The following is a 16,669-nucleotide window of genomic DNA, read 5'->3' on the forward strand; positions in this document are numbered from 1 at the left end:
CACTTATATATATAGCAATGTTTTCTAATCTTTTCAAAAAGTTGAGTCTTTATAAGTTTTTACACACCGTTTCCTTCCGTCTATACAATTTGTAATTGCTTCTTTAATAAGAAAATAAAACTTCAGGTTTTAACTATGCCACTAGTTTGAGATATACTTCCCTAGCAGTTCTCTACAAAGTTGGTTATTATTAAATTAATAAGGTGATTTAAAGTTTACCTTCGAACAAGTCGCGCTCCTCTTCTTCCAGCAGTATACACGAGAAAATCGCTTTTCACGAGAAACACCGAATCGAACGGTCGGAAGACAATGGCACGGAATCGAGTCGGGTAGTAGATGAGAACGCAACGAAAAAGGGACAACCCTTTGAGACACTCGCTACGAAGTATCCAACCACTTCCAACACAGCTTACGCTCGGCACTCTTCTCGTACGATCGATTCTCAAGGCGACGGCTACGATCTCGCGTCGCAACACAATCCCCGACACTCAAGAGCGTTCAATAGTTCTCCGCTGGAGAACACATGATGATACAGATTGCTTCGCGCGAGAACGATAGCAATTTACTCGCGGAATTTCGCGGCGCTCTCGACGAGTATACAATCGACACTTTTACCCGCGTGCATATTTTACTTTCCACCACGACGACGTCGCGTGCGATCTTCTCTCGTGGCACGCAACTGTCGCGCTGCTCCAATTTCGGCTTTAACTCGCGAAAAACTTTGCGCCACGCGATGGAAAATTAATAGAACGCACCGGTCAACACTTTCCCGTCCACGACCGCAGCCTTTCGCGTACGCCGAAAAACGTGTAATCGACGATGACGAGAAGAGAGTTTCACTCGTTGGCAATGTCAATATTGTTACTGCCGGTCGCGCATATCGTATATTATGATTTTATCTTGGCTATCGATCGCGAAAAAGCGAGTTTTATTTCCTATATATTCTATATATTCCTCTTTTTCTTTTTAGTCACCGTACACAATTTTATTTCGAGATACGCGCGGAGCGTAATTCTGTATTTTGGACGATTTGTTACTATTTATCTTTTTCTTTTTTTAACCACAAAAGCCGTATTTCGGCACTAATTACGCAATGTAATCGTTGTTTTACTTCTGCAACATTCGCAATATTCTTCGTTTAATTGCATAACTCCGTGACGTTCCCTCATATACGTTCCGTACTAGTGTAACAATTTAGGTACAACACGTGCCGTAATTTTATCCCGATGTGTTGCGATCTCAAAAGGCGGCTAATTACGCCGATAAAACGCGCTGATAAAAAGTTCAAACGGTAATCACGATTGCACTTTATACTTTAAAAAAGTTCACGCCTGCAAAGGACACTTCGACGAGAAAGGCGCTCTAATGTCAACCGTAACTGTTATCTTTGCTTCTCGCACAACCACTACGGCCGTCCGAAAACCGCAGTTGCACGTCGGAAAGCGGTACATCAAGCGGTCAGTCGGACCTTCGGTCTCACAAGTACTTTTCGCTGCGGCACTTGGCGTAATCGTTTTCGAAGAACACGCCACGCCTGGTCACGTAAGGGAGAGCAGCGCGACGTTACTGTTATCGCGACTGTATTTTTACAGTTCACGTGCGCTACCGTTCCAACAGTCACCATACATTCGGACGTGTGTGCTACACTATTATCTTCACGGTTCTCCGAGCACTTGAAACACTCCGAGGACGGGCGCTGGCGAGCCGCGGCCGTCGTTATCGTCAAGACCTCCGCGCGTCTTACGACGTGTTCCTCGACGAATTTTACGTTGTTTCACTCGCGACGAGTATTTACGGGCGCAATACTCCGCGTAGGAGCATTCACGATTCTCCTTTCGCGGACCACCGCGGCATCTCGACGTCAAACGTCCCTTACTCTTCCCGCGCACTTCCCTATAACTTCCGCTCGGGACCAACTATGCCTGTACTCCGACCGAAAGACCCTCAAGAATTCGCACGCGGAATAATGCGGTGGCCCGAAGAACGTGGCATCCTTCACGCTCTTTGTGAAAGTAAATGGGATTCTTACCGAAACCTTTATAAACGGGGGCACGCGCTGATCGTTTAAATATTAAATATGACTTGGATTTCGCCCGATTGCGTACGTCTCTCCGCGACGCGGCCTATCGTTCTTGCAAACTTTATCATTCTTCATGGAAAAATTACGCGCGCTTCCTTCGAGCGCGACCTTAATTCCCAAATTTTAATAGGTCTCTAATTGTATGTACATGGATTTTATAAAATATACTATGCGTTCTATCGCAAATCAAAATCCACGTCACTGTCAGCTTCCTTGAAACCTTTTCCTCTTTGATTTTTTACCGTTACCTCGTGACACAGAGGTAATCTGCAATACATCTATAATGTATTCAATTTATAACTCACGTTACTCTCCCAGTAAAAATTGAATGTCCGAATCTGCAGAGTTCTGTTAACGACCATACGCGTGCCGCTATAAATAAAAACCAGATTTTTTACGAGCGCAGCGGAGCCGAGAGATTCGCGCCACTTTTCGAGGTAAATTCGCGGGCGAGCTCTCGCGCATTCAAGTGCCACTTAAAACCAGAGGATTCGTACTCGTGCGAAGCTTATCGATATTGGAGAGAGCCCGACGCCGAAGCTTTAATGCGGATTTTTGCTGACACATTTACGCACCGCCGCAGAAATATCTCCGTCGAACGTTATATTGGTTCAATTCAAATTTGAGCACCTTCGAATCTCTCCAGAGGCGTATCCAAAGCGTATCCGTTCCCCGCAAAAATCGCATAAAGTTTATCACGTTCGAAACGCGCGAGAAGCCTTCCGCTCGATTGCACCTCGAGTGTTCCGCGGCTGTATTTTTCCTCGATAATTTCGGGGTCCTTTTTTTTTAAATGACGAAAATGCGCCGCAATGTTCCACTCGTCGTATTTGGGTAACAATTTTGTACTAGAAAAATTCGCACAGGTGAGAGCATTTTAATCCGGATTTCACTGAATGTGTTTCGCGGATATTCTCACTTCAACGGTCATCCCGCCGCCGCAGAATCCCGGGATCAAATTTATTTCAAATTACTCGCGCATCTCGAGCACATTCTAAGACAGTTATCCCGCGAAACAAATTTTTCCACTGCGATTTTCGGCAAATTCCCCGCGATACCGCGTAACGCTCCTCCTTTCTCGCCGCACACTTAGTCTTCGGGAATTCCCAAGCGTCTCCTCTACGTCGAACAGAATTCCTCGATCATCCCGCGCTTTCGTCGAAAATCCCCGCATTCCCGCGAATACATTTCACCGTTCCCGGATTGGAAGCACTTAGATCGACGAAACTCACGAGGCGCGCGAAAAGAAAACAGGTTGCTCGACAAGCGGTAAACAAACGTGTTGCTGTCAAGTTGAGACGTTGAAATATCCCAAAGCTGAGAGGATCTACCCTTTTCCTAATCGCACACGCGGCTCACTAGCTGGGATCCTAGTCAGCGATCGATAGATCACTCACTCACTCGCACCCGTCGACTGGCCGCGGTTTGATTCCCGCACGTTTGATTTCGTTTCCCCTCTCATTAAAACGCACTCCTCGTGATTCTTCTCGGCGACTTTTCGATGATCTCGACACGATCTCACCGTTCGAAATTTTTTATCACGCCAGTTGGTTGATGCGACGCGACGACGGGGACGGTACCGGCCGGTACCGCCGGAAACAGGACGGAATCTCGATTTTTTTCCTCTTGGAAAGTGGTCTCACTTTAGCGGCGGATGCGCGCGCGAAACCACCACGAGTGATGCTGAGGTCGGACTGGAGCCTCCGACGCGGCGCTAGCGTCGCTACGAGCGAGGGGCAAACCAAAATCACCCTCCTGCGCGTCGCGACGTTCAACCCTCCCCCGAGGAGGAGGGTGGCTGCAGTGGCGGAGGAAAAGCTAAGTCGCCCGGAGTTTGAGGCGCGCGAATCGCGCAAGAGAATAAGAGATTTCTTGAAGAAGCCGACTTGCAATGTGACTGCTATCTTCCTGGAAGATAAATCGTGCTCTTCCCCGATTGTAGATTAGCACGAAGATGGGTGTAGCTATTTCACAATATTAATCTTCAATCACCTGTCTCTCAGGCGCAACTTAAAATGCATAACTGATGTAATTTAATTCGAGAATAGTTGTCTGCGACGTTTTCTAACATCCTCGCGTCAAAAAAATTAAATTTACGTCGCAAAAAAACTTTTTACTGCCCCAAAATTCACCCTATGAAGGTTTCATTCAAAGATTCCGAGACTCTATTTGTATTGCACAATAGAAACTAGTTTCATGACTCGTATATTCACAATACCGATGTAGTGAAACTATGAGAAATTGAACAAATAGTGCAGGTGATCGTTCATGTTATAAAATCAATCCAATATGGTAAGAGTTATATTATAAATTAGAAATAATAATATGAGTTTGAATAAGGTTTAAGTTATAAACTATTATAATATTTTTAAGTTTATATAATACAAAAAATTCAAATATTTAAATTAATTTCCTTAGTTCTTAGAAATACTATCATAATAAGCTACTTAATGAGCTTCTCCATTTGTTTAACTTTTTTTTCATATTTTCTAATTTCTCCTTACTTTTTTCGAAAAATATCATTAAATCGTTATGCATAAAGTTCTTAGATATTAATAAATTATAAAACAATCAATAACATTGTATATATATATATATTATGTAGTTGATAACAATGACTTTTAACTAGGGTGTAAAAATCATCCCCGGTGATCATTTACGCAAAAAAAAAGTTCCCAGCGAGCATATAATAATTAAACATAAAATCGATGAAGAAAAATTAATTTAGTATTTTTTCGCTGATTGTCCCAAATGAAAACTAATCTCACGAAAGTATGCAAAACAATATTAATAATAATTGCAGTAATTTTCAAATAAAATACACGGAAAAAAATATGGTTGCATAAAATGCGTGTGTCATAAAATTTAACCAAGAAAATGTGCGTAGATTTAACTAGAAAGATTCAAACTAGATACCTGCTGTTAAATCTATCAAACACTCTATAATAAAAATTAAAAATTTCGTGATAAGCAGAATGCTGAATGGTAATGTCAGAATGCACTTCTCGTTGATACAATTACAACATTTTTCTCGATGTATGTAGCTCCAAGGACATTTGTACTAGATAGAGTCGAAGAAAATATTTTATCGGGCTCGTTGTTGGGCATTTATGAAGTGAACAATCCCGATTGTGGCATTCGTATATCGACGTTAATGGCTCGCTCTCGACGTGGTATGTCAATTATGCGTACATAGGATATAATGCGTGCAATACAGTGTTGACCGTGGATGGTAACGTACACTCCTGATCCGCCTCCGTTTGTTACATATCGCGATGTAACGTGTCAGAAGTGTCTATTGATCTCAGTGATGTCGAATGCATAGAACGGTCTAATGCGTTAGCTGTATCGAATGGCCGATGCGCCGGCAATAGATCATCCGATGTACGGCTGAGATTTCGGAAATTACCTATCCGATATCGCGACGCCGCGATTTGCAAAAACGGCGACCGACGTTGACTGATGCGCGAATGACTGGGGAAAACTCGATTTTGCGGAAAAAAAAAACAAGAGGAACCGACACGCGCCACCGGAACTTCCGTGTTCCGCAGGTAGACGAATTTTCGAATCGGGCGGAACAAACGCGAGGATCCGATCGACCAGCACCTCATGGCGCGTGGGTGGGAACAAATGCCTGCTTGCGTATACGAGCGGATGAAACGAGCGTGTCCGTTTTGCGTCGCGTCTTTTCTGCATGGCGTCCAAAACGGAAGATAGCGGCATCCGTGTCTTTCACGAAACGGCACACGCTTGTCGTGAAATCCCGTTCTTTTTTCGCCTGCAGTAAAATACGATAGCGTTTCTTCTCATGCGTGCGTTATGGCACCGTCGCTCGCTAGAATTTACATTCGAGATATTCAAATGGCGTATTTAGTGAAGTACGCTTACTTTGCGTAAAAATAAATCCATTTGCGTGTAAAATAATAGCTGGCGTGTCGCAAGTGTATCTAAACCTTAATAAACTTTTATGAGACTTTTATAAAACTTCGTAATAAAGTGAATAATTGAACTTGGGATAAACAACATATATTTTTTTTTCGATGAGATCAGTTCTATAGAATGGAAAAGTCAAAGGAATTTATTTTCCGATAAAATTTTATAGAAACAAATATAATTCAATTTATGTAATTTATACAAAAATAAATTTCACGTATGTCAATTAGAAAGAATATCTCAACATTTATTGAAATTTAAAATATTGTTAACATTTTTATTTAATATTTTTTATCTTATAATATCAGTTTCGATTTAAAATTAGTAAAGAATAAAAAAAAACACGAATAAAATAAAACAAAATTATTATAGAAAATTTAATAAAAAATGAATTATGTGCGAGCAGTCACAGGAAATATTCGAAACAGCAACGCTGCACCGTGAAAATAAATGCCCATTTTCATTTACGTCTCAAACGCAGTACTAAAACTGTTTGTCATAAAATCAGACTGCATCACAATGAATTTACGTTAAATTTTCACGGAATCAGATATTATTGCGAATATTGTGCAGCTGTTGAAAAAAAAAGCAGAATGCGCGTCTACATCAAAAGTCTTTTTAGTTTACTGCTCCATAATGTAAAGCGTTCGGGGTTTATCGTGGAATCTTGAAGCTTCTTAAGGCTCCAGGTCCTGACCGCAGAAGTATAAGTAAGGTAAAACTAAACCAACTTTAGCGCCGTCGAGTTCAAGTTAAAATTAAAGTTTAAAGACTTATAACTTCCTAACGTGCTGCTCCCTGATCCCGAGGACGAGGATAGTTAACTCAATAGGTCCCATCTCCGACACACACGCACGCACGCACACAGATTTATACTTACATATAACGCTTAAGCGCCAGCATTTTCAATAACTATGATACTCCTGATCTCACTTTTCACACAGCGCTTGCATAATACGCTTAAAACTTTTGTATCTTCTTTAATTTCTCGTCACGCGATTGTCACTCTTAACTCACGATCAAACACTAAATCACAGGTAAGAATTTTGCAATATTACAATGTCTTTCTTTTGCAATTTTGATTTTACAATCAAAACTATTTTGACACTTGTAACGTTTAATTTTCTAAATTAAAGCAACTTCAATTTAAATTAAATTCATTCAAATTAAAATTCTTTTCCTCTTCATTGTTTGACTCAAAAAGACAAAACATCTTTCTTTCTTAAAGATTATTAAAAGACAAAGTAAAAAAAATGAATTTTATTTGCGCTATCCTGTCCTATTTATCTCAAACACACGTATGAGTCGTTTTATCCATTTTTATTTTTTAGATGAAATTTCTTTTACTTTTTTTTCAAATATTTATTATATTACACTCACAAAACGTACATACGTGGATGTACGTAAGGTACAAATGTGTGAGTGTTCGCAGTGCATTGAGCTCGGGTCTGCGAGTTCGCTAAACCTAAATAACTATATGGATCAGTCATCCCTACGGAAAGAGATAAAACAAAAGGGGACTGAAGCTGAAACTCCATCCATGGATTGTCCACGCATGTCCATGCAACTATGTTGTTGTTGTTATTATTAGAAAAAATTATAATGTGAATGATAAAATCAAGAAATTGATTTTAATAAACTTGAATAAATTAAAAAAACTAAAATGAAGATTGTTTGTTTCCATTTTCGAATACATATGTTAGTATGTACATCAAATATTTTTAATGTCCAAGTTAACGTGTTCAAACTAACTTGAAGGTTAAAAATATTTCCCATATCCTATCTATACTGCGAGAAATAAAATTAAAATACTATTTGCCACAGTGATTTATATGTACAGTTCGGAAACATTCGAAAATGGCAATATAATATTACAAGATCAGATCAGCAATGTAGAGTAACAAGATTGTACGCAATATACAAAAATGCACACAAAAAAATTCAAGGCGTATTTATGGAAAACTATTCGTATACTATATCGAAAGCATTAAAAATAGTCCACTGCAAACTTTTATTCCTAAAAATTTATTTTTTTTTGCGCAACACTATTGTGTACCTGCACAATTATTTTTGTATAACTGACGCTTTTTGCTTGTACTTTTATTTATACACTTTTTGGATTATTGCATACATATGTCGAGTCAATACAGCAAAATCAATATAACAAAAATATTAAATTTATGTATATCTAAAATTTTAAAATAATTGACAGAAATATTGTTGATTATTTCAAAAATAATATCGTAAATTAAAAACTTTATTGCATTTTAAAAATATAAAAAAAATTAAATTTCTATAAAAATTAATTAAAATAATATTAAATTAAATACTACATAAATTAGGTGATAAACTTTGTTATTTATTAGTCTGTTAGATAAAAAAGTAGCACTAGTTTTATAATTTTTTTATACATTATGCATTATAATCTAAAACATTTTTATGTGCCTTTCATGCAGTACTGACCACCTAAATGTCGTTCAATTCACTGACAAAATTTTTTTCTTTTATCCTCTGTAATTAAGGAAAAAAAAAGAAAATTAAAAACAGGTTTTTAATCTGTCAGCAATTAAAATTAAATTGAAAGATGTTTATTTAACTTGCAACGGACACAAAAATCTGAGATTCTAACATCAACAACTTTTTTAGACTTTAGAAAAAAAGAAACTGATTAAAGAGAAAAAGTTGAATACAGAGAAAAGAAGAGATGAGAGAGAATAAAGTGATAGCAACGAGAAAAGCAGATAAAAGAGAAGCCGAGAAGAAATTAATGAAAAGTCAAACAAATCAAAGCGGAAGGAAATTAGGGAAAAAGGTAAATAAGGAAAAAGATTCAACAAAGAGGAAACTAGACTTTGATCAAGTCTCTAAATACAGCATTTGCAAAAAGTCATTCAACGAAGATTGAGTACAGTGTGCTAAATGTGTAGGTTGGGGCTTCCTCCACACGTCAAATGTAGAAACAATACAAAGAAATTATTCAGTATTTTATAAGTGACATTTGTAAACGTACATTTTGAATATACCTATTCAAACCTTTTATTCTAACATTTATATATCTTTGTAATATTAATCGTCTAAACCTACAAAAAACTCCTAAATAGATAGTCGGTGCTGTACAACAATTATAAGTTCTAACTTTATCCTTTCTGCTAATTGTTAATCTTTATATTAATTCAATTTTAGGTAAAATAATTTCCGCCATTTCATTATGTACTACTTATATTAAAAATCACTTTTTTAAATAATTTTCACTAAGTTTGGTCCAAGTTACAAAAAAAAAAAAAAACTTAGAGCAAACCCATGGCTTTTTCCAATATATATTTTTTCTATCAATCATTTGAATCATGATATTAGTTTATTAAACATTGAAACATTGACGTAGTTAAATTTAAATATGTATTAATCATAAATTGATGAAAAAAAGAATATCAATATCTTAACAAATTACATGAGAAAACTAAACAATGTGACCCGCCCAATCGTGTGGGTTATCGTTCGTCATAATAAAAACGATCGCCAACAATGACCACGACATATACCAATATCCATTAGTCTCCGTCTCTTTTTTGTCGACCTAGCGAGGGCTACCTTCTGATAATGTTAAGGGTTATTAATCCTAATATTTCCGCACCTTCCACTCTCATTACGTCATCGTGCCATTATATCTGTCTGTTTCTTCACAAAAGTCCAAATTGATTGCTTGGCAATTTAAGCGTTTCCAAGTATTCACTTTTATACAATTGCAGAGCTCATAATTTTAAAGCATTTTTAATAACCAATGGATATTTGAAAAGACATATAGTATTGATAACAAAATTAAAAATTACGAAGCTGAAATTTGTAAAATAAAGAAATATAAATATTTAAGAATCGAATAATTAATATATAAATATTAAAGAATCGCGCTAACTTGGGCTCTAAAAAGTAGGTGAAGTGCAACAAGTTCCGTGTCCTGCGTTGTATACGATATTCAAGTGCGCTTCGCGTACTTTCTCTCAGTTATAAATTCTTTAACGAAAGCTAATATTTCCTTTATAAGAGTTCAAATATGAAAAATCACGTTTCGGAATAACTTTGGTATGATGAATCATATACGATTATCGTTATAATTTACAATGGCACAAATGCATATTTCAAACAATTAACCTATAATTATTATTTTTCAAAGAGTAAATTACTTTATTGTAATGTAAAAACGATTGATTCAATTCATTTTCTGCACAGGCGACTTTAAGCGTTCGCTCGTATAAAACTGAGCAATAATGGAATAAGACGATAACAGTACTTTTACGCGAATAACCGAAAGTTATACGCTCCTAGGATAATAATTAAGTTCCCTGGGTCCGCTGGAACGTCTGGACAGCGTCCAGTTACACTAGCGCGTTACATTGTGAAATATGTTCCTTTCTCACAGGGCAGATGTGCGAGATTCCAGTAGCAATCAAAACTACCTTACGATCGATAGTTTACGACTTTCTGTGCACTACGGCATGCTGCTAGAGAAACTTTATGACGATTTTCGGGACGAGCAGAAATGATCTGCGGTAACGTGGCGATTGAGAAACTCTACCGCTGTCCCGTCGCTCTTCCGCCAAGAGGAAAAAGAGCGTTCCGCAAAGAAAGTGCTGAGACATCGATTAATTCTTATTGTCACGGTCAGGCACAGCTCTGAAGAAAAATATAATATGTCCGAATGAGCGTCTGGTCAGTGATTATTGGAGCGAAGTCTGGCTATCAGTAGCACCACTTGAAAGGGACTCCGGCTGACTAGTCGTCGGCTTTAACCGCTACCGAGAGATCTGACCGTCTCCGCGTACAAAATGGTCGTTAGAAGTGGCGAATTTACTTTTTTACGGGAGCAAGTAAAAAAAATTAGGCAAACTTGACAATATCTTGAGACATTTGATTTGTGTCTTACTTAAAATTTTATGAAATCAAAACAAAACGTGAGTGTGGATTTGCTGAGCAAGTATATGCTGCATTTATGTGCTGAAATTTACAGAAAACCATAATTTGTTTATGGGTAACCAAAAAGAATATGTAAATTAATTTTGAATATTAAGCTTTTTACAATATTAGTATATTATAAAGTAATAAAGTAATTTATAATCAATTATTGGTATGTAATTTTCCTGCTCAAAGAAAAACGTAATTAAATAACATGCAATATCTCAATCTACCTTGTACATCGTATATAAGCACAGAATTATTTAATATGGGTTTTTCAATAAAACTTTAATTGATTCGTTTAGCTTGAAAATGCATATTGATAAAGTCAACTTTTCTACATGGCAGCATGCTATACTTAAAATAACGATTTAATCGATATTCCAATCTACATTGTACGCGTATTTCATATAAACTTTGATGACACACCGTTATTCTGGTTTTCTACCCAGCTTTTGGAAAACTGATTTTATATTTTACGCATTTTATGTATCATATATATATATACATATATTTTAAATAGACAAAAAACTATTTTCTCTCACTCATTATTTACAATATCCGGCTTGACAAGTAAAACTATACAAATCCAGATTTTCACATTTTCGTATATAAATATACAAAACCACACATTTGTTAATAAATTCACACTTTCTTATATATATATATATGTGTGTGTGTGTACATATATATGTATATATGTATATAAAAGTGTAGGATGTTATAAAGATTTTATATTCTTGTTATACAAATTTTAAAAAATAAAAATCTTTTATTAATAATATAAACCTCTTGTAGTTCACGCTGCATGTAATTAAATTATAATCATGATTTTACAAACTTATAACCATAATTTACGACTTAAGAGTATTAACGATCATGTAGTATGATCATGTACACGACATGATCGCTATCGTATCAAAGCTCTTAGAGAGCGCGATTCTGGATTGAGAGGAAATTAATTAAGATGGCACTGTCCTATAGATCAAACCACCCCCTTTTCGCACCCCAAACCACCGGGCTCCTACGGGAACATTCCGTGCATAGCTTGCGGCCACATCTCAGACTGCTACATCACCAAATCCGTACCGTGCATCGCCTTGCACCCTTTACCGAACCCTAGTCAACCATTCCCAAGTGGTGCCGGATGCTGCAGATATATCCTGTTCCATACTCCTTCGATAGGTGTGTATATCTACCTCCAAACGCGCAGCATTGCGACCGAACGCATCAGCTATACATTTCAATAACAATAACAGAGAACCATCCGTTACCTTCGCCAAGACCCTGCGGCGTGCCGCGAGATCCTCGCTCTTGCTGAGATTAAGTTAGGAAATTGGACCTAATCTCGCCACCGGCAATGATGCGGAAGGATCTTTGCTTATTTCAGTCAGACGCGTGTTTCTATCGCATGGCAAATAACGTTCGACGGCAAAAGGAACGGAACAAAGGCTCCAAGATATTGAGGTCAAATTAAAAATGCAACACGAATGTAAAGATCACGAATGTAATAGAATGCCACTGTTTCCTTTATTCAATAATAGTAATCAAATTGATCATAGAGAAGAGGCAATGTTCACTTAGTTTCAGAAACCTAAAACTTTATTTGCATAGTACCATATTATTTAAATATTTATAGAGATAAAAATAAATTATACCAATTGACAAAATTTTGTGCGAAATCATGTTACAAATCGTTATACTTCGTCAAGCGCGTCGATATTCGCATTTCAAATTCGATTTCATCGCACGATTCCATCTATCATGCGGTTTAATGAGTCCGGAAACGTGATTACCGAATTTATAATGTAGCGGCTTTCATCGAAATCCAGGGGAATGTTATATTTCTTATTTACCGACGATACGTAATTACTCATAATTAATGCAGCTTTATCGAATTTCCCGAGAGAGAAAAAGAGAGAGAGAGAGAAAGCAATATGTATCTAAATTTACTGAACATATGTTATCGACGCTAATTCCAAGATGTATAGGAATTGTGACGCGATGAATATGGAACATGATTATTTTGATAAATATGTAAAAAAGGTTTAATTTTTAAACTGTGCACGAAAGTGACTAGAGACAGAAAATGTGCAAGAACAAACAAGGGAAGAGAAAGGCAAATGAAGAAAGTCAGCGAAATGAAATTCCCGACGGGAGAGACGGAATCGTAGGAGATTTTAATTGGCATCATTAGACCCGCGCGAATAATTAGCACTCGAACGATCGAGGGCTTAATGGCGAACCGAGAATATGGTCTTTTCACAACTCGAGCCTGCATTATAGAACACTTTCGCGGATAGCTGCGCCCTTGGCGCAGATGACAAACTTTTAATCGTGTTAATTGCTATCTAACTTGCTCGTAATAAATGCGACATAGCTGGCAGGAGATAAAAATACTTTCGTAAATCATATAAAAATATTAACTATTTCGCCGGTAAACACTGCAACAATATAAAAAATGTCCATGTTTCAAGAATATGAAGCTAAAATATAAATATTATTACTTGTTTATCTGCTCTTAAACTTTATATTTTATATAATAGATATTTAATTATGAAAACAGTTAAATTAATTTCTTTATTAATTAATAATAATTTAAAATTAAATATTAAATTCATTATTTAATAATTTATAAATTTAATACTATAACAAAAATTAATATTAAATTTAATATTAATAATGAATTATCTCTTTTTCGAATAAAATATAAGCAAAAATATAAATAGTAATTATAAAATTATAATTCAAATAAATTTCTCCATAATAGTTTTTTTATAACATGAAGTTAACATGAGCTTTTTAATATCTCGATATTTGCAAGAGAAAGAAATGTGTTATATAATTTAGTAATTGCACAAGAATTAATTTATTATTTTAGGAAAATATTTACAAAAATTAGCAAATTGATCATCAAAATTATACAACACAGAAAGAATTTCACACAAAATTTGTGTTTGGATTTTTGTAATTTATCCAACATACGCAATATTTATCCGACGTGTTTTTATATCGGAACAATGAATTGGAGTATAATAACCCAGAGCACTGCAACTTGCGCCATTGTTCTAACTTCTGCATAGATGAAGCAATAAGCATAGCGTTCCACGGACTAAGAAGCGTCTTACTGTAACTGCATGCATTGCTATGCTGTTACGCGTTGAATACTCACCGAAGAGAAATATAACAGTTGCATAACTGTATAATAAACCTATTGTTCAAAGTACGTAACTATAATTAAGTTTTGCGTCAAAAGATCGTTCTTTATCCTACACTACAGTTGGTAAAATATCATAAATATCACTTGTAGCTGCAGCATATGTGCTAATCAATATATAAATTTACAGAGAGATAATAAGAAATAATAATAAATCGATTTGTAAATTACATAAAAATATGATTATTAAATGTGAGTGGAATTATATGTTAATTATATATTTTATATTAGGTTAATATAAAAGTGTATATTTGTATTGAACAAATTAAAAGAGCTACAAATGGTCAAATTGTAATAGTACATATAGAGTGAAAATTGATAGTGTGCACATCTCTTACCAGTCCCTGATCCAATTGAGAAGGCTATCAGAAGTAGTGATTAAAATGGGGAGTGAGTGCTAGGTCTGCAAAAAGGGGTTGAAGGTAGTCTGAATGGTGGTTGGTGGGGGTCTCGTTTCGGGCTTGGGGAAACGTAGATAACACTTCTTACCCGAGGGACTTCCCGCGACCCCAATCTCAAGTCAGATATTGTTCCGAGCTTTGAAAGCTCAAAAGAACTTGTGAAAAGGCATTTCGTCCCGATTCGATGTATTATACCTGGCTCATACGTATTGTAGTCTTCGATCTCTCGCTCGAAGACTTTGGGAAAAAGGAAAAATATCTAGCTTTTCGCGTCTCTAGACGGACACCATTTATAATTTATAGAAATTCATGAAAAATAAAAAAAATGTTTTGTCAAATGTGACATACTTTGACCGAAACTAAGAATCTAATAAAATTATAGAATATTTATCAGTAATTGAAATTTTGTAACATGCGTTTTAAAAATTGCATTATTATGATATTAATTAACTACTATAGAAGTTTGAAAAAATATTACTTATCAATATTTTCTAAATTAAAAAAAAAACTAAATCATTATAAAGAATTTATCATTAAAAAGAAACTAAAAATATATCAATAACAATTAAATATATTATATAACATAATCTTTAAAAAGTTTACAACGTAAAATTCGAAGAAAATTTAATAAGGATATATAATTTATAATATTAAAATTGGTAAACCCTATTAATTTTTAAATATACGTTAAATAATACCATGTCGATCGCTCTTAAACGTTAGCAAACATTTGTTGAAATGTTTGCTCACATTTAGGAGCGATTGATGAAAACTAAATTGACGTTCATCTAAAATCGCCGTTCCGAATTAATCCTTCGAAATCTAACGAAGGTGCAATTCCTTTAATCCGGCTCACCGCAAAACGAGTGCGTCTCAGCCACTTCTAGTCTTAGTGCGACCATCAAATAACGCTTCAGAGATTAAACGAAGATCGGATGCTCGAAGGCGATCATTAAGATAATTCGTCACAGCCACCTCCGTATTTCCGCACCCTACGACAGCTAACGAAGACGCTCGTGAGGCGGTCCATAAGGAATAGCCGAAGAGGGTCCACCTCGTGCAGAGCGATAAATAAATCTCGAAAACTGCACCGAGAGTTGGCTGCCGACTGCACATATATAGATACCGCTTTCATCCCCTTTAGCGAACGCGCCGCATCGTGGACGGGGGCAAAGTTGGTTCTGTATGTTCTTCACGGTGGCACTGCTCACTCGGAAGGATTTAGAGGCGGGAATGTAACTGCGCGATACATCTTCCGCTTCGCGAGACGAAAGAGGGGTGAAAAGAGAACAAGGGAGAGAAAGGGTGGAAGGGCGGAAGAGAGGGGGGGAGAGAGAGAGACAGAGAGAGACAGAGAGAGACAGAGACCGAGCGCACGCGATATACGAAGAGGAATCGCACCCAAGGTCCCTGACAGCATAGTTACAGAATAAGTGACAAGTTTGTGTACTGCTCGCGGATCGTTGGATCACTTATGCATGGTAGACCGGTCCAAATTGCTTTGCGGGAGCGCCAGCCTGGAACCGGAAGTTACTGTGTCTCCTAACGCGCCGGGATTTATACCGACAGGTAACTCGGTAGTCTTGAGCCTTGCAGCTCATCCCTCTGAGCGGACTTTGGATACCTTAAGTCTCGTAACGGAGGAGTAAGTTTCGCTCAAGGCGACACTTTCGATCTTCGCCGTGCTGGATTTTTCAACGGCATGCGGTATTGCATTCAGGCGACGGCGACTGGGCGGAAATGAAAGAGACGGGCTTTAGATTTGATACTGGCAAGAGAAAGAATCCGAAGTGATCAGAAACTTGTCAAATTACATCTCTTTGGTTAAAGAAAGTTCAAGAAATGAAATTATATGCAAGAGTGACGAAGCTTTTAAATAATGCGAGATGTTCTCCTCGCCTCATCCCTAAAATATATCTTGAGCATTAATGAGATTGAAAACAATTACATTTAATATTCAACTATTTTTAAATGAAGCGAGCACAAGGTATATGCCGATACTTAAACGTCTTTTAAATGCAGTCCACAAAGTGTCGAGCTTATTTACTAAATAAATAAAGTGTCCGCGTAATATGAGTGAAAAGCGTTACA

General features: G+C 36.7%; 1 protein-coding gene across 5 annotated transcripts in view; it reads right to left on the reverse strand.

The window, feature by feature from the left end:
* Positions 1 to 16,669, reverse strand: part of LOC105194638 (basement membrane-specific heparan sulfate proteoglycan core protein) — a 288,155-nt gene that overhangs the window by 211,681 nt on the left and 59,805 nt on the right. For 4 of the 5 annotated variants that reach the window (XM_026130854.2, XM_026130853.2, XM_026130852.2 and 1 more), the window contains exon 1: positions 220 to 3,788. The exons of the other annotated variant lie outside the window; for it this stretch is intronic. The gene's annotated coding sequence lies outside the window, so the exon portion shown is untranslated. Of the gene's footprint in view, positions 1 to 219; positions 3,789 to 16,669 lie in introns of those variants that run through there. 5 annotated transcript variants of the gene reach the window in all.

This window comes from Solenopsis invicta, chromosome 11 (genome assembly GCF_016802725.1).
Source record: "Solenopsis invicta isolate M01_SB chromosome 11, UNIL_Sinv_3.0, whole genome shotgun sequence".
In the NCBI taxonomy this organism is placed as follows: domain Eukaryota; kingdom Metazoa; phylum Arthropoda; class Insecta; order Hymenoptera; family Formicidae; genus Solenopsis; species Solenopsis invicta.